The following is a 24,625-nucleotide window of genomic DNA, read 5'->3' as shown; positions in this document are numbered from 1 at the left end:
TTGAATTTTTTATGTATTTGAATTTTACAGATATTTTGGTCACCAGATGACTGTGAAGAGGCTATGCCTTGGTTTTAAAATTCTTCACTTTGTGTTTCCAGGATTACTTACTTCATTGATTATTTATAACCAATATTTACTGAGTTGTGCTATGTGCTTCACACTGTGGGAGATGGGGAATACTGGTTCAACATTATCATTGGTTACTGAGGAACCATATTTTAAAGGGTTAATGTAACAACTCCATATATAACTGTGCTCAAAGCTAGATCACATTCAAGTCTACAAATCTGACGATACACATGTATTTTAATAAACATAACTTGAACCAGGTATATGTACAATGAGCTATCATAGAATATGACAAAAAGCAAAACAAAACTCTGAAATGATCAAAAACGATAACAGCTATGTGATACTTTTGTGTCCAGTATATCGTTCCATACATTACAAAGAAAAGTTATTTGAAAAAATTCAGTGACTATCTTAGTAGGACCAGAGGACATATAGATGTGTTGGATACCCCAAGGTAAAAGTGCTGTGTAAGTGACCAAGTCACTCCCTGATGATATGTCTATTAAAAGAGAACAATTTAAAGAGACAGGAAAAATTTTAAGTGGTAGTATAGAACTGTCATCTGTAGGGACTCTGTATTAATTCTTATCGATACAAACTTACTAGCTGAAAATTCCTATTAATACAAATTTACTTGCTTAAAACGACACAGATTTATTACCTTACAGTTAAGGAGGTCAGAAGTTTAAAATGAATCAAAGCTGGGTTCCTTTTGGCGGTTCTAGGGAAGAATCCATTTCCTCGCCCTTTCCAGCCACCAGAGGCCACCCATATTCCTTGACTCATGGCCCTTTCCTCTTATTCAAAGCCGGTAGCATACATAGTGTCTTCAAATCCCTCCCTCTCTCTCTTTCTATCCCTCTTCCATTCCCTCTTTTTTTTCTCTTCCTACCTCTTTCCCCCCACGACACACACAGACACACCCCTCTGTTTCCATCATCTTGTCTCCTCCTCTGGACTCTGAGCCTCCATTCTCCCTCTTAAAAGTACCCTTGTGATTACATCGGGCTCGCCTAGATAATACAGGCTCATCTCCTCACCTCAAAATCTTTAATCTTAATCACATCTGCAAAGTCCTTTTTACTGTGTAAATTAACATATTCACAAATTTTAAAGATTAGAACATAGACACTTTTGGTGGCCATTATTTCTCCATCTGCCTGAATGTAGGTTGTATAACGTAGATGACCTAAATGTAGTAGTTGTGTGTGTGTGTGATTTTTTTTAAAGCAGTCCCCCAAAGTAAAGAAAGTTGTAAGATATTTTATATGTTTATTTTAGGTCAAACTCTTTTAAGAAGTAAAATGTCATGACCATAATTAAACAAATTAGTGATTATTATGTACTTAAATATTGATTAAGAACAGTCCTACTAGAAAAGTTTAAATTAGAAATTCCAATAGAATGTTAGGTCATTCTATCATTGATTTATCTACAAAAAACACAATTTTCACAAGCTTATTTAAACAGTTGTCTGAATTCTGCTTTTTACAATACTCATTTTCTATGCTCTTTGCCCCAAGTTAGTATAACATTGACAAATATTTGAAGAGTAATCAGTTGCTTCAATCCATATAGATTTAAAATATAAAAATAGTACCTTCTATTAGGTAATATACTTCTTGAATAATATATTCTGAGTCAGTGTTCCTCTCTACCTATGCAAATGATACACTTTGTTAAACTGGTCTTGTATGCTTTATTTGGGCACCATATGGTTTTCATAGATAACTGTAATCTATTGGTTTGAATTGAACAACTGACACAAATATGCAAATAGTCAGAATAGAAAGTATTTCTACCACAGTTCCTTTCTGCACTATTGATTGAAATATGATACTTAAAAATAGTTCTGTAGAGCTAGTCTATTTGAATAGTTTGTAATTACATCCGTTTTCAATTGTTTACATTCAGGAATATGGTGCTAACAAGGAAAAATGACTGACCAGGTGCATTTATTTAACACAGTACCAACTCTGGGAGAACATTATACTTGCGATTATTTGTATTTGGTTAGCACAAAATCAGCATGTTTCTCAATAAAACTGCTGTTAAGGATATACTGTTGTATCACAAAATTCTATGCTATTAGGCTAATGTTAGATTGCATTCTTGGTAAAGTTGTTATTTTTAAAGGAACCCATATCATAGAAACAATTTTCCTTTTTTCCTTTTAGGCAGCTTCTTATCCTTTAAAAATAAAATGGAAAGCCAAGTGGAGTTGCTTTAATTAAAGTCTCTAGCTAGTTCAACCCTGTGTTATTTGCCATCATCCCTTTTATTCCTCTGACCTTCCACAATCTGTTCACATTAGATATGAGGTGGACCATGTCATCAGTGAGCATATTCTCATTTGAAGGACTGCCAGCATAGCTTTCTGCTGTTCCTTTCCATTAACTCAAAAGTATTGATGGGACTATACCCCACTTAAGGTTTTGTTCCTATATAGTTAACAAAAAATTGTCAATAAACAGAGTCAATCCTGATCATTCTTTACTTTTATTAAGTCTCCTCATTTTCCTTCTTATTGTGGAACATTTCTATTGTGTTTATTAATATTTTGCTGCATACTAATTCCAAAGTGTAGTTTCCCCACGAATATATGTTCTTATAAAACTCAATGAGACTGAAAGTACCAAGACGAGGAAGTACATTGTCTAGTTCATTTTTTAAAAAATAAATTTATTTATTTGAATTAGTTTCAAGTATACAGTGCATTGGTTAGACATCGATCTGTTCATAAAATGATTCTCCCAATTGCTCCCTCCCTTCCCTGGCCCTCCACTTTGCCATCATATTAATGCTGACTGCATTCCCTCTGCTGTGCTCCCCATCCCTGTGACCAACTATCAACTACTAATTTGTATTTCTTTAACCTTTTATCCCCTTCTTCCAGCCCTCCTACCGCCTCCCCTCTGACAGTCACCAAATTGTCCACTATATGTGTGAGTCTGTTTTTGATTAGTTTGTTCTTTTCGTTCCTTAGATTCCACATATACGTGAAGTCATATGATATTTATCTTTCTCTGTCTGACTAATTTCACTCAGCACAATAACCTCTCGGTCCATCTACTTCATGTATCTCCCCATAGTAACTAGCATGACACTTTACATACAATAGGAACTCAACAAATGCTAAAGACTGTCAGCTCATATATACTCACAGCATATTGTAAAGTCATGCATTCTATCAGGCATTTTTTTGCAGTATATAGCTAGTCTCTATGTGCAACTGCTATAGTTTTTTGGGAGGTGGGGATAATTTACTTAGGTAAATTATCTAAGTGACTGAGATGCTATCAAAGAACAACTTTCTATAGTCAATTAATTGATATCTTAATAATAATTTGCAATTATTAGACTATCTTCAGAATTTCAAAATGACTAATAAGACATACAAAATCTTGTTGGGCTCATTTTCCCCTTCAGGTCAACCAGGCTGATAAAACTAACTTTAAAGTAGCTACTTATTTCTTTGGGAGAAACTTATGTTCAAGGAGACTCCCTGTCGATTTGTGCCTCATTTTAAATTGATCCAGCAATGAAGCACAAAGATAACCAGAGACTGAAGACAATTCAATAAGGTACACTACTTTGAGTTAATCACTTTCTATTTTGCAATGATCTAAGAGTGGTAACATGGTAACATGACCTTGATATTATTACTTGGTTAGAATGTCTACACATCAACTGTCAATCTGGAGAACAGAAAGTATGGTCACTATTAAGTTCTGGGTGCTTTTTCTCTTTGAGGATAGTAAATCACTCTCCCTTTAGATAGTGGATCATAAGGTGGCATTTTTGCAAACATTGAATCACTTTTTAATTTCTGGCATTTTTCGCTAAAGCCGGTAATTCTTTTGATGACAGTAGTTCAGTGTACAAGACAAAATAACAAGGATAATGGAAAAGGTTTCTAAAGAATGAAATTTCTTTTTACACACTGGTACTTTGAAAACTATTACTATAGTAATTTGACTTTGTAACATATTTATTCTTTTAATGATGTGAGCATTACCCCTTCCTCACTCTTAATGACATACAAATGGAACTATATACATGGGTATCTTAGTATATGTCTGGGATATTTGCTGTGTTTGAACTGGTTGAGAATCAGACCACTAAAAACTAAATTAATGCTATTTGACATAGAAACCAGATGGAGGAATGGGCAAGGGTTGTGTGTAATGACCCCACTATATAGGGGACAACTTCATTTTTTGCCAAGACGCACTTTGAATTCTCACTAGGGACTCTCACTCACTTCTGTATCCTCATGTGCCATCTGAGCTCTGTCCATCTGTGATTCACCTTTAGGCCAAGAATCACTTGTGTTTTCAATCCTAATGAAAATAAAACTCATATATAGATTCTTGCTTCCTCTAACACATGTTTTCATGCTAAGTCTACCCCTTGACAATAGCCACCTCTGTACCATCTTGAATTAAGAAAGAATAAAGAATCCAGCTAACTATCTCCTGACCAAGAAGAAACCATTGCCATAATGGCAGATCATATTTAGCATTAAATGTCTTGCAGTGACACAGGAGGTATATCATGCATGATCCCTACTTGCTCGCAAACAAGGCTCATCAAGACATCCATATGGACCATGGTTAATTGGCATAAATCCTAAACTGTTATGTGTAGCCAACTGAAAAGGAAAATAATACATGGTGAAAAGGATTCTAAAAGTAAAAAAGAACTGCATTATAAATGTAAATTACTAGCAATAATCTGCAGATCAAATATAACAAGGAGTAAGACATAGAGTTCAACTTAATATCTAATAAAGCTTCAGTATTTATAGAAACTTTCTATCCTTACCAATAACCAAATTGATGTATTTGGGATATTATCATTATCATTACTATTATTATCATTATTGCTACTACTATTATTTTAGTGCCATATATTGGTTCATTAGAAAGCACTGGTCAAATTCTGGGAAGTGAGATGTCTTCCTCGTGTGTCACACTGGTGAGCACTGTTCTATGTGCATCCATTCTAAAGCCATGTTATCAAAGAGGACAGCTTTTCCACATGATGAAGGAATATTCATTATTCAATAGTATACAAATAGCTGAAATCCCTGACTAGAATCGCAGCTACTAAATACATCTAGGGTTCTTTAAGTCATACTTTCTAAGTATGTTCAATTCATTGCTTTAAGAGTTGATCACATCTCGAGCGTAGTATCGTCAACAGGTAAGGCTGTGTCTATATAATGTCAAAATTACTCAATTCAGTAATTAAAAAGCAAACAGAACAGTAAAGCCAGTAGCTGGATGTCACAGTTGCTGAAAATATTTATTTAATTTTTTTTACTTCTAAGTAGGCCTTGTATTTTCAATTAGACATTTTGTTAACTATATCATCATTTGCTTATATTTTTGCATTTATACTTACAGATATAAAGAAACTTGGATTCTTCCTCTATGTATAAACTCAGTATCCTGTTTTCTTGATAAGAAACTACCAATAATAATTCTTTGATTTGAGGTTACTTGAGTAATACTGTTCATGGACTTGACGCTATCATGTTATCCTGTATGGTTCTCTCTAGAAATACTTATTACCAAATATATCTTTTCTGTGTATTTTTTTTTAAAAAAAAAATATATATATATATGGGGGATAGCAACCTATACAGACCTTAATTATTAGATTAGAACTCTTGTATGTACTTAAAGAGAATTTTAAACAAAAGACTTTGGCAGTGAAGAGAGGACCATAATTAATTTTCACTGTGGTGATTGGGAAGGACTTGACAGAAACAGCCACATTTGAATTGGACCTCAAATCATGAATTAATAGTAAGAGTAGCTGAGGAAATTGTATTAATTATATTTCCATATTTTTTGTATTCTTGATGCTCTGGTATCTGGGGCCTGGCTGATCACTGGAAAGGGACTGCCCCTCATAGGGTTAGCTAATTCCTGCAGATAGCAAACATCTCACCCATGAGCATGCCTTTTATGTGCAAACCAACCAATCTCAAGTCTATACTCCCCAACTACCTCCTTTATTGGTTCTTACACTTTAGGTCACTCTCTGCTGTAATCACTCAGGGCCAGGTACCAGACAACTACAGACAGCCTCTAACCCCAGAGCCTACTGAAATTATTCAGACTAGCCAATCCTAAACTTCCTTACCCTGTATTGTCTTGCCTTTCCACGAAACCAACAATAAGGGTTCTTGCCTATGTTTTCCCCATTCCCCTGCTCCCTGATTGACCCCGATGCTTCCCCTTGGCCCTACATGTTTCTAGGGGACTGTGAGTAAAAGCTTCTTCATTCATAACATTCACTTCCATGTCTATGTGTCTTATACTTAATTAAAACAAATCCTAGGTACATTTAAAAACAACAATAGTATAAACAGAAACAAAGAGACATGGCAAGACATGGTATGTTCACTGAATGGATACAATGTGGATTTTTGGCAGGTGGGCTAAAAAGCAAGTGATGAATTTGGTTGAGAAGCAATTAAGAAAGACCTTGAATGACAAAATAGGATATAAGAATTAGTGATTTCACCAAAATATAGTTTGGCATCCAGTATAGGGAAGGAAAAAAGAGAAAATAGGTTGAGGACATATTGTAAAGGTTAAATAGGTATAGGAAAGTATTGTCATATATGCTAAATTCTTGTTGAATCTGAATGTGGACCCTTGGAATTTATTCTCATCTCTATATTATCCTTTCCAATGATGCTAGAATAATCATCCTAAAACAGCAAACTTGATTTTGTGGTTCCTCTGAAAATTTCTTTTTTTTTTTCCTCTTTTTTCTTTGCCTTTTTTTTTATGGAGTCAAAGGTAGAAAATTTATTTTTATTTTTTAAAATTATTTTTGTTTTTCAATTACAATCGACATTCAATATTATTTTATATTAGTTTCAGATGTACAACACAGTGGTTAGAGGTCTATATAATTTACAGTTATCCTCTGATTAGTCTAGTACCCACCTGACACTATACATATTGTTACAATATTAATGACTATACTCCCTAATGCTGTACTCTACATCCCTCTGATTATTTTGTAACAACCAATTTGTACTTCTTAATCCCTTCAGCATTTTTATCCAGCCCCTCAACCTCCCTCCATATGGCAACTATCAGTTTGTTCTCCATATCTATGAGTACGTTTCTGTTTTATTTGTTTATTTTGTTTAGATTCCACATATAAGTGAGATCATATGGTAATTCTCAGTCTGACTTATTTCACTTAGCATAATACCCTCTAGGTCCGTCCATATCGTCACAAATGTTAAGATTTCATTCTTTTTTATGGCTGAGTAATATTCCATGGTATATATGTACTACCTCTTTATCTAATCATCTATCGATGGACACTTAAGTTGCTTTCATATCTTACTATTGTAAATAGCACTGCAGTGAACATAGGGATGCATGTATCTTTTTAAATTAGTGTTTTGAATTTCTTTGGATAAATATCCAGTAGTAGAATTGCCAGGTCATAAGTTCTATTTTTTTTTTTTTTTTTGAGAAACCTCCGTACTATTTTCCATAGCAGCTGCACCAATTTGCAATCCCACCAACAGTGTACTAGGATTCTGTTTTCTCCACATCCTTGCCAATACTTGTTTGTTGATTTGTTGATGATAGCCATTCTGAGAGGTGTGAGGTGATATCTCATTGTGGTTTTAATTTATATTTCTTTGATTACTGACATCGGACATCTTTTCATATATCTATTGGCTATCTGTATGTCTTCTTTGGAGAAATGTCTATTAAGGTCCTCTGCCCATTTTTTAAATAGGATTGTTTGTTATTTTGGTGTTGAGTTGTATGAATTCTTCATAAATTTTAGATATTAACCCCTTATCAGATGTATCATTGGTGAATATCTTCTCTCATTCAGTAGGCTGTCTTTTCATTTTGTTGATGGTTTCCTTTGCTGTGCAAACCCTTTTGAGTTCGATGTAGTCCCATATGTTTATTATTTTTTTGTTTACCTTGCCTGAGGAGTATATCAGAAAAAAAATATTACAAAGAGCAATGTCAGAGAGTTTACTGCCTATGTTTTCTTCTAGGAGTTTTATGGTTTCAGGTTTTACATTTAAGTTTTTAATCTATTTTGAGTTTATTCTTGTATATGGTATAAAAAGGTGATCCGGTTTCATTTTGCTGCATATTATCTATCCAGTTTTCCCAACACCATTTATTGAATAGACTGTTTTTATCCCATTGTATTTTCTTGCTTCCTTTTTCATAGATTAAATGACCATATAGGAATGGGTTTCTTTCTGAGCTCTCTATCCTGTTCCACTGATCTATGTACCTGTTTTTATGCCAACACCATGCTGTTTTGATTACTATAGGCTTGTAGTATAGTTTCACATCAGGCAGTATGATACCTCTGACTTTGTTCTTCTTTCTTAAGATTGCTGTGGCTATTTGACATCTTTAAGATTCCACATAAATTTTAGGATTATTCTACTTCTGTGAAAAATTCCATTGGTATTTTGATAGGCATTGCATTGAATCTATAGATTGCTTTGGGTAGTATGGACATTTTAAAGATGTTAAATCTTCACATCCATGAACACTGTGTGCTTCTATTTATTTGTATCTTCTTCAGTTTCTTTAATATCTTATAATTTTCAAAGTATAGTTCCTTTCCCTCGGTTAATTTTATTACTAGATATTTTATTTATTTATTTATTTATTTATTTATTTATTTTTGATGCTATTGTAACTAGGATTTTTTCTTAATTTCTCTTTCTGATAGTTCATTATTGTTGTAAGGAAATGCAACCAACTTCTGAATATGAATTTTGTATTCTGTTACTTTACTGAATTTGTTGATCAGTTCTAATAGGTTTTTGGTAGAATCTTTAGGGTCCTCTACATATAGTATCATGTCATCTGCAAATAATAGCAGTTTTACTTCCTCCTTTCCCATTTGGATGGCTTTTATTTCTTGTTTGATTGCTGCAGTGAAAGTGGACATCCTTGTCTTGTTCCTGATTATTTGTCAGAATGAAACTAATCTCTTAGTGGGTTCAATGTAACAGAAAAGTTTATTCTGCCTATTGACATGTTCATATGGAGTTTTTTTATTGTCAGGTGCCAAGAAATTTGTTAAGTTGCAGCATCTTTGCTCCCCTTTCCTATACCATGCAGAGAGAAAAATAGAACTGCTAGTCACCAAACACTCATCCATTCTCTTAAATTGTTTTACACGATCACCCCTTCAGGAACAGAAAACCTGGAAAAACTATAGTATATCTTGAAAGTCTTCAGTTAATGAAAAACTTCTTTGTTTTTATGTTGTGTCTGATTTAAAATTAGGCACATAGGCAAATAGGTTCTAGCTTGTGAGTTCTTCAAGAACAACTCATAAAGCCAACCTATACATGCCCAGAAAGATGAGAATTAAAAAATCCTTCTTGATTATGAAGCTTGTAGTATTTAATGATTCCAGATACAGTGAACTTCTCAGAATGGAAACACTTCCTTTTCATTCACACAGGAAAACATCAAAGACAAAATTAGCTTAAATTGAAGTGAGGATTTCCAAAAGGAAAGTGATCATGAACTAGGTGTTTAATCTCTCTAAGGTCCCAGAGTTCAACAGTGATTTATAGAACAATGCGGTATGCATTCAGGTTTTTAAATAGCTCTTAAGGGTTTGTTATGTCTCTGCCCATTTCCAAAGAGAATCGGAGGAGAGATATTCAATTTTCAAAATACACACAGAGAAGAGATGACTTAGGATAAACATCAAATGAGAGTTTAGAGATTACATAGAAAAAGGGGAGAGATAATTATCTGGGAAAAATGAGAAAACTGATCTGCAGATGTAATATTATCACAGTTAAAATTTTAATCTTACTTCCCAAGAGGAAAAGTAACAACTTCAACAACAAAGGCTGAAAACAAAACAGAAAAAAGACCACATCATAGAGTACCATAGAATTCTCATTGATTAAATTTTTTTTTCCCCCAAAGACAAACATTTTCCTTATTCTAAAATTTAGGAAAATTTTATAGGGTCACATATTACAAAAGAAGTGGATAATTAGTCTTACCATGGAATATACAGAAGCGATATTTAAAAATCTATTTCATTTATTTACCTGTCATAAAAGCTCAGGCCATAGAAAAGAGTTGTGGCTGTTCAGGGAGCAGGCCAGGGGTGTACTCCAGATACTCCAAGAGTTCCAGACTCAGCCTGGCCTGGGTAGGGGTCATCCTCCTCTGTTGCTATTGCCACTGCCTTCTTATTGAGCCCAAGGATTTGCTGTCACCACCTCTGCCCCTTCTCTGAGCAGGTTACCCTGAAAGTAGATAATCATCATACTTAAAAACCATAAAGGGATGGAAAATTTAGAAATCCTTTCAACTACTCTTTTTTTTTCAAACTTGTGTCATGTGGCACATAGATTGCAAAGCCACAGGATAGACATGATGTCAATTCTTTGAATCAGTTTACTTGAACATTTCAGGGGGAGATATTTTAAAGCAATTTCATAGGTAATTTAAAATATATTTATATTTAGAAAGGTATAGCTTTTTGTGGAATAAAAATGCACATGAATGTAAAGATAAAATAAAAGACATAAAAGAAATCTCTTACTTTTTGTGGTCTACTTTAGACTATTTCTCCCAGATCCATCTAGAGTTCAAGTGTCCTCTCCTCTGTCATAGAGACAATCACTGGACACAAACAGACCTTTTCTATATTGTTTATAAGATATCAAAGATTTCATCTCTTTAGGGAAGTCAATCAAAATTAGATTTTTTGATAAACATCTGGAAATGTGAGATCCCAGCAATGTATAAAATGTGAGCATTGTAATAGGTTTATTAGTTGTAGTTTTTCTTAAAAAATGTGTGTTCTTTAGAAAGAAAGTATAGTATAGAGTTTGAGAACATGAATTTTGAAGTTGGATCAGCCCCATCTCTGGCACATAATAGTTGTGTGACTATTAGACAATTAACCAGCCTGTATCTCAGTTTTACCGATGTATAAAATAACAAAAATAATATTACCTACCTTATGAGTTTAGGGGAAGATTAAATAAGATAATGCACATGAAACACTCTGCACAATATCTGACACATAGAAACTTTTGCATGGGAGTAATTATTATTATATATGAATATTTATAACATACAGAAGAGTAAAATAATACAAAAAAATCACCCACATTCTTGATACTTAAGGTTAGCTACTGTGTGTGTGTGTGTGTGTATGTGTACACATGTATATATGTGTATATTGCCCATGTGTGTGTATCTCAGGTAATGCATTCCTAAATTTCATCATCTTAGGGAGGATTTCACTTTATTACTCTAATCAATAAGCACTCAAGTATACAGTTGTCATGGGAAAACCATGTCTATTATTCTACAAATAAGGACACTTTGCATTGGTCTGGTAGTAATTTTATTAGAGTAAGATACATTTATGCGTGTTTGGTTGTTTACTTTCTAAAAAAAAATATTTATAAAGTCAGTAAAATAATTATTGATTGCCTACTAATTTCCAGGCACTGAACTAGACCCTAGGGAAAGGGTAAGGAATGAAATAGACTCTTTTTTTCATTCAGTATTATGCTCTTCTTTCATTCAGTGTTTCACTCAGTATTTTCATTATAGTTGGGAAAAAGACAGTAAACAAATTAGAAATGTATGAGAAGTACAAATTATGCTCTAAAGGCAATAACAATGGACCTAATAGGGTGAATAACAGAGGTAGGCAGAATGATCAGGAAAAGCCTCTCTGAATAGGGGATATTTGAGATAAGATCATACAAAGTTGGGGAAAAGCAGTTCAGGGCAAGGGAGAAGACTATGCAAAGACTCATGAGAAAGTGCTTAAAGTGCTTTGCAAAGAAACTGAAAGAACACTAGCACAGCTGGAACTTAGTAAATATGGGGAACAGTGGTATCGAGTGAGGCTGAAGTAGACCAAGGACAGCGTATGAAAGGCTTCATAGGACATAGAATGGAGTTGGCATTTATTCTAATTATACTTGGAAGCCATTGTGAACTTTAAGCAGGGGGCTGATGTGATCCAATTATAATGAGGAAAATGTTTAGTGGGCGGTGATCTAAGTAGTTATTAGGAGATTGCTATAGTAATCCAGTCAATGGATGATAGTAGCTTGGAATAAGATGATGGCAGTAGCGATGGAGAGAAGAAAAAGGATTTAAGATTTACTTTGGAGGTTGAAGCAATGGTACTTGTTGACTTTTTGGATGATGAGTAGGAGGTAGTAGGAAAAAAAGAAGAAGAAAAAGCAGGATTCGAAGATGACTCAGTTTCTGGCTTGAGAATTTGATCAATTTGGATCCCATTTATTTAAATAAGGAATACTATGGGAAAATACATTTAAGAGAGAAAAGAGTGCTACGACAGTCAAGATAAGTGTATGATGTTTGTGAAATCTTCAAATGGAAACAAGTAGGTAGTTGAAGAAAATTAGTCTTAAGACTTAGAGGAAAGGACAGATATTTGTGATCATTACCACAACGACTGTATTTAAATATACGAGTCTAGGTAAGAAGACCTCAAAATACAGTATAGAGAAGAAAGGAAAGCCTAGAACCAAGCCTCGAGAAACCCCAAACATTTCCATTAGAGAATGAGAATACTTGAAGGAAAATGAGAAAAAAAAATGGCCAATGGGGAAGAAGAAAAACTGGTAGAGAAGGGCAGTATGTGAAAATCAAAAGAGGAGACTATTTTAAGAAGCCATATGGTCAAGATGAGAAAGTTAGGTGTCAGCAGAGAAAGACAGAGGGGTTCATTAGATTTGGCTACAAGGGGATTACTGCTTAACCTTAGCAACCACAATTTCAGTGGAGTAATAGGAATAGAAAGTTTTTGATGACAGCATTGATAAGTTCCAGCATATCAGAGCATTCATTATTCACATCCTGTTACACTGGTTTTCACTGCGCTTTTCAATTGTATAGTATGACTGAAGATAATTGTATTTAATTGTTATTTAGTTTGCATGATTCTGACTGCTAGTGACACTGAGCATCTTTTCATTCATTTGTTTATTCATACAAGAAATATTTATCGAGTGACATGGCAAAAACAAAACAAAAAAATCCCTTTTCATTGGGTAGAATACTTATATTTATTATCTGGCTTTATCTCTTCTTTTGTGAATTAATCATTCACATTTTTTTCCACTTTTTTGCCTTTCTCTTACTATTATTGAATTTTCTTAGTATTCTGGAAATATTGCTCCTTTCCTATTTTGTGCAATGTTAATATTTCTCCTAGCTTTTGACATTCAGAAGTTTTAAGTTTTTAAGTAGTCCTATGTTGTCATATTTCAGCCAGACATATAACTAAATAACATATAACAATATAATAATATAATATAATATGGCAACACAACATGACACAATGTGGTATAATGTAATAGAGTATGAGAATATAATGAACACTTGTGATCCCTCCCCTCAACTCAAAAGCCAGAATAACTTGCAATTATCTGCGTTCAATTCCCAAGACATCCAAACACTTTCCTATCTCCACAGCACCATCTTTCATTTTTGCTTATCATTCCTTTGTTCCTTTTTAAAGATACAGTTGATTCATTAATCCTGGATTCTGTATTTGCGAATTCACTTACTCACTAACATTTATTTGTAACCCCCAAATCAGTACTCGAGGTGCTTTTGCAGTCATTCACAGACAGGTGCAGAGTAGCAAAAAAATTTGAGTCTCCCGACAGGCATATTCCCAGCAGAAGGTGATGCTCTACCTTCTTGTTTCAGCTCTCATACTGTAAAGTGTCCTTTCTTCAGTCTATATGCTGTCACTTTTTTTTGATATTTTTGTGTCTTTTAGTGGTGATTTTGCTGTATAAACTGGCCCCCAAGCACAATGATGAAATGCTGTCTTTTGTTCTTAAGTGTAAGAAGACTATGATGTGCCTTACAGAGAACATAAGTATGTTAGACATGCTTCACTCAAGCATGAGTTATACTGCTGTTACTGTGAGTTCAGTGTTAGTGAATCGACAATACATTACATCCAGAAAAAGGAAGAGAACATTTACTGATCTGTACATGAGGCTGAACCAGAAAGTATAAAGTAACATCTTTAATAGGCGGTGAAATTACAGAAAACATAAAAATTAGCTAAATTTGTGGATTCATGACATGACACCTGATAAAATAAAAGCATAGTGCACAGCATTATCGTGAGGCTGAAGTCCTAACAAACTTATAGTCACATTACCCAGAGTCAGGAAAACGTTAAACCCTTTGTTAGTGTTTTATTATAAAGATATAGAGCATAAATTATTTGTAAGAAATACATATCAAATAAGTAGTCTTTAAATAGAAACACACATATAGCAAGGTTATGTATGGAAGAGTTGATGAAATGTGACCAGAGGCTTGAAGGGACTTAACTCTGTACTTCCTCTTGGAGCAAGACTCAGTATTTTCTAATTCAGTGTTTGCAGCAACTTTATAGAACATAAATACTACAAATAATAGAATCAACTGCATTTCTCCTTTTGTGAATTGCCTGTTCATAGACTGCTCATGTTTTTTTCAGTTATTTGGGTCTTATGTATTTGAAAGAGTTTTTTATATATCCTTGATATGTAACTTTTACCTGCATAAATACAGCAAGTATCATTCTATTTACTGTCACTTCCTTGCCTTTACTTGTATTCTAGCTTCATTGAGATATAATTGACACATGACATTGTGAAAGTTTAAGGTACAGAAGGTATTGATTTGATACATATAAATATTGTAACGATTACCACTGTAGCATTACCTAATACCTCCATCAACTCACATAATTACCATTTCTTTTTTGAGGTGAGAACATTTAAGATTTATTCTAAGTAACTTTCAAATATTTAACAGGGTATTGTTAACTACAGTCACCATGCTGTACATTAGATACCCAAAACTTATTTCATCATATAACTGAACATTTGTCCCCTTTGACCAACATCTCCCCATTTCCCCAACCCCCAGTCCCTGGTAACTACCAATCTACTCACTGCATCTATGAGTTTGGCTTTTTTAGATTCCATAAATAAGTGAGATCAGACAGTATTTATCTTTCTCTGTCAGACTTACTTCACTTAGCATAATGCCCCCAATGTTGTCCATGTTGTCACAAAAGACAGGATTTTCTTTCTCACAGGGCTGAACAGTATTTCATTGTGTACATATATACCACATCTTTATCCATTAATCCACAGATGGACATTTAGGTTGTTTTCATCACCTGGCTATTGTGAATTACACTGCAATAAACATGGTAGTGTGGATATTTCTTTGAGATCCTCACTTCATTTCTTTGAATATATACCCAGAAGGGGAATTTCTGGATCATATTATAGTTAGTTATATTTTAATTTTTTGAGGAACTTCCACATTGGTTTCATAGTGGCTGCACCAATTTACAATCCTACCAACAGTGTCTGAAGGTTCCACATCCTTACCAACACTTGTTATCTTTTGCTTTTTGATAATAGTCATTCTAACAAGTGTAAAGTGCTATCATATTGTGGTTTTGATTGGCATTTTCCTGATGATTAGTGATAACAAGCACCGTTTTGTATACCTGCATTTCCTTGAGAAAGTACCTATTCAGGTCCTTTATTAATTTTCTAATTGGATTTTTGTTTGTCTGTTTTTGATAATTTTGTTATTGAGTTTTATGAGGTCTTTATGTCTTTTGGATATTAACCCTTATGAGATATAAGGTTTGCAAATGTATTATCCCGTTCTGTAGGATTCCTTTTAATTTCGTTATTTGTTTTGCTGTGCAGAAGCTTTTTATTTTGATGTAGTATAACATAAATTTTTGCTTTTGTTGTTTATGCTTGTGGTCTCATATCTAAAAACAAACAAAAAAAATTACTGCCTAAGACTAATGGCAAGGAGCTTTTACCTTAAGTTTTCTTCTAGGAGTTTTACAATTTCAGGCCTTACGTTTAACTCTTTAATGCATTTTGATTTAATTTTGGGGAGTGGTGTAAGATAGGAGTCCAATTTCATTCTTTTGCATGTGCTTATCTAGTTTTCCCAACAACATAAATTGAAGAGAACATTATTTCCTCATTAAGTATTCTTGATTCCCTCATAAAATATTAGTTGACTGTGTATGAAAGGGTTTAATTCTAGGCTCTTGATTCTATTTCATTGGTCTATGTGTCCTCTTTTATGCCAGGACCATACGGTTTTGATTACTTTAGTTTTGTAGGATAGTTTATAATCAGGAAATGTGAAGCCTCCAGCTTTGTTCCTGTTTCTCAAGATTGCCTTGGCTATTTGGGTTTTTGGGGGATTCCATACAAATTTTAGGATAGTTTTTTTCTACATCTGTGAAAAATATCAGTAGAATTTTGATAAGGATTGCATTAAATCTATAGATGATTTTGAGTAGTATGGATATTTTAATAAAATTAATTCTAATCTATAAACACAGGATATCTTTCCATTTGTTCTTAATTTCTTTCATCAAAGTCTTATAGTTTTCTGTGTATATATCTTTTACTTTCTAGGTTAAATTTATTCCTAAGTATTATATTGTTTTTATGCTATCTTAAATGGGATTTTTAAAAATTTTTATTTCAGATAGTTTGCTGTTAGTGTATAGAAACACAACTGAATTCTGTAAGTTGATTTTGTATCTTGGAACTTTATTACACTTGTTGATCAGTGTTTTGTTTTGTTTTTTGGGTTTTTTTTTTTTTTGGTGGATTCATTGCGATTTCCTCTATATAAGTTCATATCATTTGCAAACGAAGACAATTTTACTTCTTCCTTTACAATTTGAATGACATTTATTCCTTTTCTTGACTGATTGTTCTAGCTAGGACTCTCAGTAGTATGTTGAATATGAGTGGTAAGAGTTGGAACCACTGTCTTGCTCCTGATCTTAGAGGAAGAGCTTTCAATCTTTCACAATTGAATATGGTGTCAGCTCTGTCTTTGTCATATATGACCTTTATTATGTTGAGGTATGCCCCTTCTATACCCAACTTGCTGATAGTTTTTATCAGAGAAGGATGTTGTAGTTTGTCTTCTCTTTCATTTCTGATTTTATTTACTTTCATTAGTCTTAATTAGTTTTCTTAGTCTAGCTATTGATTTTCCAAATTTGTTTATCTTCTCAAAAAAAAAAAAACAGCTCTTAGTTTTATTGATCTTTTCTGTTTTTCTGGTTTCTATTTCATTTATTTTTGCTCTGATCTTTGTTATTTCTTTCCTTATGCTGACTTTAGGCTTAGTTCTTTTTTTCTAGTTCCTTGAGGTGTTAAGTTAGGTCGTTTATTTGAGATATTTCTTTTTCCTTAACATAGGTATTCATTACTATAAACTTCCCTCTTATAACTGCTTTTGCCGTATCCCAAGGGTTTTGATATATTGTGTTCTAATTTAACTTGTTTCAAGATTTTTAAAAAATTTGTCTTTTTATTTCTTCTTTGACCTGGTGGTTATTCAGGATTGTATTGATTAATTTCCACATATTTTGAATTTTTCAGCTTTCCTCATGTTATTGACTTTTAGTTTCATACCATTATGGTCAGAAAAGATATTTGGTATAATTTTAATCTTTTAAAATTTGCTTGGAGAATGTTCTGTGTCTGCCTATTCAAATCTTTGTGATTCTATTCTGTTTCTGGTCCTCAGATATGTATCATATTTTTGAGACTAGACATGCCTATTTTTTGGTTTGTTTTGTTTTAATCTGTCATCGCCATATGATTGAAATATGTGTGTGAATGCATAAACTCTTTGAGCCATATTGACCAGAAGTTTGATATATCTCTTTTCCAAAAAAAAAAAACCCCACAGAACAAAAAACATCATCCTTCTACAATATTGGGCTAAGATCAGGAAATCACGGCTAACATGAGGGTTCATTTCTGTTAAAATATTCATTATTTATCCCAAGTGTACATATCTTTTAGACTAAATCATGGGTGTAAATGCATTTAATAAGTTACTAATGCTTTTGACATATATGGAGAATCATGTACTTAATACAGGAGTGGGGACGATATTCAGCAATAATTAATAGAATGGCAGGGAGAATAACATAAGGGAGAGCTAGTTATTTGCCATCCTATCATTATTTTCAGATTTTCAGATATTAAAAGACATTCTAAGAGAACAAGTTGATCACTACGAAGACGAGTTTCATTGTAGAAGAAAACTTTCCAGAATGATAGCGACAAGTCAGATGAGAGGAAAATAAAGTAAACTCAAACAGTAACCAAGATTTGTAACCATCTAAGATATAATAATTATACCTTCAAGAATTTATTCTAAGTAAATAGAGAAGTAGCAGAAAAAAATTGTAAAAAGATACTCATCACAGTGTCAGGTATAAAAAATTAGAAACTATCTAAGTTACTTCAAAGAAGGTACAGGAAAAATAAATCATGATGTATCTGTGAGAGTATTTTTGAGTCCTAAAAAGAAAGATACCTACACTAAGAAAGCTATTAGGGTATTGTACAAGTAGGGCAATTACAATAATAACAGTAATGGTAACTATAACTGACATTTATTGAGCACTTACTACGTGCTAGGGACTATGCCGAATTCTTGACATTTACTTGTTTAAATCTCACAACATCCCTATGAGGTAGGGGAAATTATTTTCCCCATTTAAAAAATGAGAACTCCAAGGCTTATTGAACTTACATGATTTGATTGGTATTCCACAGCCAATAATAGTAGGGCCATGGTTCATGAATACACGAGTGTGTATGCCATGAATGTATGTGCATGCATGTAATATGTGGGAAAGATAATTTGAATGAAATCCACCAAAATATTAAAAGATCAGTATATATGGGTTGTTTTCTTTTTTTTCATATAGACATACATATGTGGTATTTGTGTATGTGCATGTACATGTGTAAATATTTATGTATATTTTCTAAATTATCTACAGTGAGCATGGATGTCCTTTACAATTAGAAATGTAAATTATTACAAATATTCTGTGACCTCCACCCATCTTTTTTTTTTTTTTGCTTTACCCCTCATGATGTAGTCCAAAATATAAGAAGGATTCTTTAAGTGAAATCTCATTGTGTTTCTTGTGATGACAGGTCAACGAAATCACCATGATTGAATTTACCATGGATGTTATTAAACCCACTTTTTTATAAAGTGTATGTGTGTGTGTAAAAGCAATCTAATGCATTTTAATTGAGTGTTCCATATTCTAAAAACCATCTTTGAGAATACAGCACTACAGTGTGCTGCATTAAAGCAAATTCTGAGCTAGAGAGACGAGACAGTAAGTGGCATTATAAATGTGAAGATGAATTTGATAGAATAGGATTCGAATGAAACATATTATGGTATGAAGTGAAGTGGAAACTACTAACAGCACAATAAGACATAAGAGTGCCAAGAGCTTTGTGATAGGAATTTGTACTACATGGTATTATTAACTAGTAGACTGGGGTTAACCATATTCTCCTGGTATATTCATACGATTACAGGGAATCATGCATCCTCACTCACCCATTGCATCCCATTTACCATATGAATATGCTTTTGTAATATCACTGCCAAGACAAAAGAAAATATAGGATAAAAAGGTCTATGTTTTTCTCTTTAGTGTGTAATGTTCTGCAAATATTGAAGTCTATTTTGCTTTGTTTAGAAGAATTTTCAGAACACTCTAAAAGAGGGGTCTTCATGTTTGGATGAGATTACAGTGCTTCAGCGAAGAAAGTTAAGTCTTCCAAAAGAGGTTAGTCTTCTTGGGAATATTTCTTTCCCTGATGACAATCTACTACTTGCGAGAGTATCCTACTAAGATTTCTTAAGTCTTCATCTGGTGCTCCACAGAACTTACTAGGTGACCAAGATATATACTCCAACACTTTATTAATTCTTAAGACTTATTTACACACCTCTGTTTTTTCAACCTTATGAGCTGGTCTAAACTATATATTTCCTACTGGGACTCCACTGATATCTCCCTCCACCCAGATTGACAGCCATATGCTTGTTTGACTACTACCCCGCTTGTCAAATTCATTGAGTTGACAGAAGAAGAATAAAAGTTAGGGAAGTACTGGCTACAGATTAAACTTTAGGGCAGTGGTTCTTAATTTAGGAGGAGGGTCCAAAGGTTCTGTTGAGACTCTGATGAAAGCAGTGGACCTTTCCCTCTCAAATGTTTTTGAATACATATATGCTGTGATTAACATAAAAAATTAACATTTTTAAACTTCATGAAATGCATAATTGGATTCCTTAAAAGAATGCAAATTCCAGGTCTAAAACTTCTTAAGCAGAGTTCAAGGCCTTTCTCTCAGTTTACCCTACAGAAGAATCAGATCTGCTATCATGGAATGCACTGTGATAAACTGGATCATGGAGATAGAGGATTGGATTTCCAGCATAAATGAACCTAGAATAGCAATATCCTGATATAAAAGATTAAGATGAGGCCTAGGGCATAAATGACTATTAGGCCACTGGAAGTGTCCTCTAGTTTAGTCAAGTTATCTTGCTTCTTAAATGAGTTTATTCCAGTTCCAAGGGCCTAAGGTTGCAGGGCTAAATCCCTAAGTGATATATGCATTTACCTAGAGTATCCTTTGTTGATAAGTCCATGTATATGAGATGACAGTAAATGGCTAGAGGAGAAATGGAGTTTGAAATGTGCCCCCACCACATCTTTTTTTTTTTATCATAGGCAAAATTAACACCAGCCAACTAGGAAGAAGAAACAATGGTGACAGCAAACTAAGTTTTGAAATCTACTGGAAGATTCTTTCCCATATAGCTTTGTGTATGTGAACTAAGACATGGGTGTCTGCTAACACATGTTGGCTACAGTAGATGAAATATACCCCAGAGCTAATCGAATATGGACTCTGATTTTCATTAAATGATGTAATTTTGGAGCAGCATACTTCAATGAAAGGAATACAAGCTTTGGAGTCATACACAGCTGGGGCTGAATTCTAGTTCAGACACTTCCTGTGATCTCTTCTATATTTCTCTTCATCTATGAGCCTGTTTTCTAATCTGTGAAAAGGGTATAAATAATACCTATCTCAGGATCACTGTGAGAATTCAAAATAGTTTAAACTTCCTAATCTTAGCTCTCAGTAAATAGTAGCTATATCTTATTATCACCTTGGGGCCAATGCTCGCAGGTGCCAGTATGATCCTTTCAAGGTAATTAATTATTCAAGCCATTGCACAAATTGTACATCTTAATACCAAAATAAGAAGCCCATACTTTAATCTGTAGACAATGAGGAGTCATTGAAGAATTCTCCTAATTTTTTATGTGAATGAAAACAAAACAAAGTAGGCTAATGGAAAATGAGTACTGCAAATTTAGATTGATTTAATTGTATTCTGCAGACCTCAAAACAGTCATTTTTCAAAGAAATGATTTAGCATTTCAATGACATTGCACTCTATTTCAGCTAATGTTTTCATTATTAGAAAGGCATGTTGTAGACAATTAGCTTACACTTAAGTGAAAACATTTGCTCAAAAGTCGCCAGTATCACTCATGAAAATCTGAGCTGCCTATCTGAAGAAAAGTGAAGGACTAGGAGATATGAGATTTTATGTAAATCATATTTACTTCTACAGTAGGAGATATAATTGCTGGAAGTCTTCTTAGATGGCCCAGCTCAGAAAATGGAGGCCCAGGTAAAGAAGGAGAGTTGCATAGCAAGATAGTACCAGATCAGAACACAGAAAACAAACATGAATTTTCTTTCTAATACTGAGAACTGTGAGTGAAACTTTTGCAAGGGGAATTGGTTCATTTAACAAATGTGAGTTCCTACACTTATGGGGTTGGGGGGGGATGGTCATTCATTCCACAAATATGTAAGTTCCTGCTATGTACCAGGCACTACAGTAAGTGAACAGGTCAGACAAACCCCAGCCCTCATGGAGCTTATAGACTAGAGTGAGTCAGACAGAAAAATATGTGCAAATTACTTATTCAGTTTAATTATAATTCCTTGACTCTCATGCAGGAGATGCACAGGATTAAGAGAGAATATAAAAGGGAGAGCTTATATAGTTAAGGAAGTTGGTAAAAATTACTACTGCAGAAATGTGTTTTTAAATATTTTTTAAGGCTGCTCTATCTAGGAAAATAATTCTCATGGCTATAGGAGTATTTTGTCAAATTTATTTATTTTATAGGTGTATTTATATACCAAGTAGTTCACAATTTATTTGCATCCCTTAGAAACTGTGACCTTAATGTAAGGTATCAATCAATATGTTGCCTTACGTGACTTTATATTTTGTTCCTACTACATAAACAGAAAAATAATCCTCAGATTTCATTTTGTGTTTCATTGGTTTGAAGCTATTACCTTCACCAGGGAATGATCTGCGCTTGTCTAACCACTAGGGGTCGCCTTGGGCCAGGGCAGCTGCAAGAATACCTCTTAACCTACATCTGTGGCTGTTGTCAGCATGAATACAAAATAGTGCTTAGGATTTGAGTTGAGCCTGGGAGAGTGGTAAGATTTTGGATATACAGAGTTGAACAAGAGAAGAACCTCAGTTATTTATTCCAATATTAGCAAATGCAGAGAGGGGAATATGTAGGAGGTTAATGGAGAATAATAACTAAATCAGTTGGGCTGGAACACTGAGTGCACGAAGGACACAAATAGAACATAAGATTGGAAGGATGGTTTAGGATGAAATTTTTGAGTCTTAAGTACCCGGCTAAGAAATTTTAATTTTATCATGTTAGCAATTGGGAGTCTTTGAAGATTTTAAAGAAGGAAATATAAACAGAGTTAGCATGGTTTAAGAAGCTTTTAAATATCCCAGTGAGACATAATGAAAGAATTTTCAGTAATGGCCAATCATTGAAATACAGAATGCAGAAAGAGGAGTAGTACTGGCAGAAAGCTGAGTTAAAGTTTATCCACGCTCTGGACATACTGGTTTGCTGGGCCTGTAAGTAACCCATATGGAACACAGAACAGGCAGTAGGATATGAAAAATGGGAGCCTAATTGAAAAGGAGGGCTATCCCACAAAATCAAGGAAAATAAGCTTAAATATAATGGTTAAAGCCTGGGGATAGGACATAAGAACAAAAGCAGAGAGAACTTAGAATGGGCATTTGGAAAATTTCCAGCATGTGGAAGAAGTAATAGAGAAAGAGACAGAGAAAAAGTGGCTAAAGTGGTTCTGATTCTGCTGAAAACAGTCAATATTGGAACAAGGCTGGCAAAAACAACTTTTGTGTGCTCTATAGTTAGAAATTGACAAGAAAGAATAAAAGTCAATGGAAAAGAAGCTCTGCTCCCATGGCTTTAGATTTAATAACCATCGGATGGGCCGTAGAGCAAAGAAATGAAAAGATGGGGAGCTGAGTCAGATGGACTGAGGATGGAATCCCATTCTGTGTGACCCTACACCCCTTCCTTTCCTCTCCAAGCATCTCTTTCTCTTCAGTAAAACACGGGCACTAATAATGCCTCCTCTGGGGTTTCTGCAACTAGTATATGTGATAATGCATATCAAATGTATTTAACATACTACTTAGCCATAATACATATACTAAGTGCTTGCTTTGTGTTGCTTATTATGACACGATGTTTGTTATAAAGAAAATGGCCCCTCTGTCTCTTGATGGCCTCTGAATAAAGCCTCAAATGCAAGATTTATTTTAGAATATGGTTTTATGAAAAGAAAAGTTGGCTTTCCTTAAAAATTGATGAAATTTCGGTTTTGCGATAATGAGGGCTATGCAAGTTTTTGTCGTTGTTGTTGTTCATAGGTTTGTCTCCCTTTGATTTGGTTTTCTGAAATATTGGGACAAATTTTGAAACAAAAACCCAACAAACAAGTTAACCTTTACAATTTTCATATTTCAGGCTGCTTCTTCATTTCCATGCTTCTGATTTGGTATGTTTAATTGATTTTACTGTTTTTAATTATCATTTATTACATACCGATTTTTTTCTGGCACAGTATTAGTTATACTACGTGCATGTTCAAAACACCCTTGTAAGGTAGAAATTCTCAAACTTATTTAACATAAATGAAAACTAAAGTTTAGGGCAGTGGGGTAATATCCAAGTCAGAGTTAATGAGTGTAAGGGTAGTAGTTTGAAACTACATCTCTCAGACCTTAAGTTTTTGCTGTTTCTCTTATGTTTGTCATGTGTCAAAAGACTAGATAAAGGAATCATTTTTTAAACATGGTTGAAAAGCAGTACAGTTGAAAAAGGTTGAGATTTTAACTAGCCATACACAGAAAATATGTGAACTCTATGATACGGCCAACAAAAAAACTGTCATGCGGGACCCTCCACTTCTCTGTGGTCTGACTACGTTCAGTTCTAGGTATTGCATTCCAGGATGGGCATAGTTAAGCTAGACTGTGTTCAAAAAAGGATAAGTAGGTGGTAAAGAGACCTTGAACAATGTCACATGAGAATTATCAACATAAACTTGAAAATTTTGCATGAAAAAAAAGACATTGGTGCAGCTACCTCTATTGCCATCATATTTGTGAACTGTTAAGGA

The 24,625-nt window shown here is 33.9% G+C and overlaps 1 protein-coding gene across 7 annotated transcripts in view; it reads right to left on the bottom strand.

The window, feature by feature from the left end:
* LOC120607012 (putative MAGE domain-containing protein MAGEA13P) overlaps positions 1–24,625 on the bottom strand; it is a 106,226-nt gene that overhangs the window by 44,162 nt on the left and 37,439 nt on the right. For 6 of the 7 annotated variants that reach the window (XR_005654033.1, XM_039868627.1, XM_039868626.1 and 3 more), the window contains one exon: positions 10,187–10,387. The exons of the other annotated variant lie outside the window; for it this stretch is intronic. The gene's annotated coding sequence lies outside the window, so the exon portion shown is untranslated. The remainder of the gene's footprint in view (positions 1–10,186; positions 10,388–24,625) is intronic. 7 annotated transcript variants of the gene reach the window in all.

This window comes from Pteropus medius, unplaced genomic scaffold (genome assembly GCF_902729225.1).
Source record: "Pteropus medius unplaced genomic scaffold, Ma_sr-lr_union100, whole genome shotgun sequence".
NCBI lineage: Eukaryota > Metazoa > Chordata > Mammalia > Chiroptera > Pteropodidae > Pteropus > Pteropus medius.
This window is presented reverse-complemented; position numbering and strand designations above follow the sequence as displayed.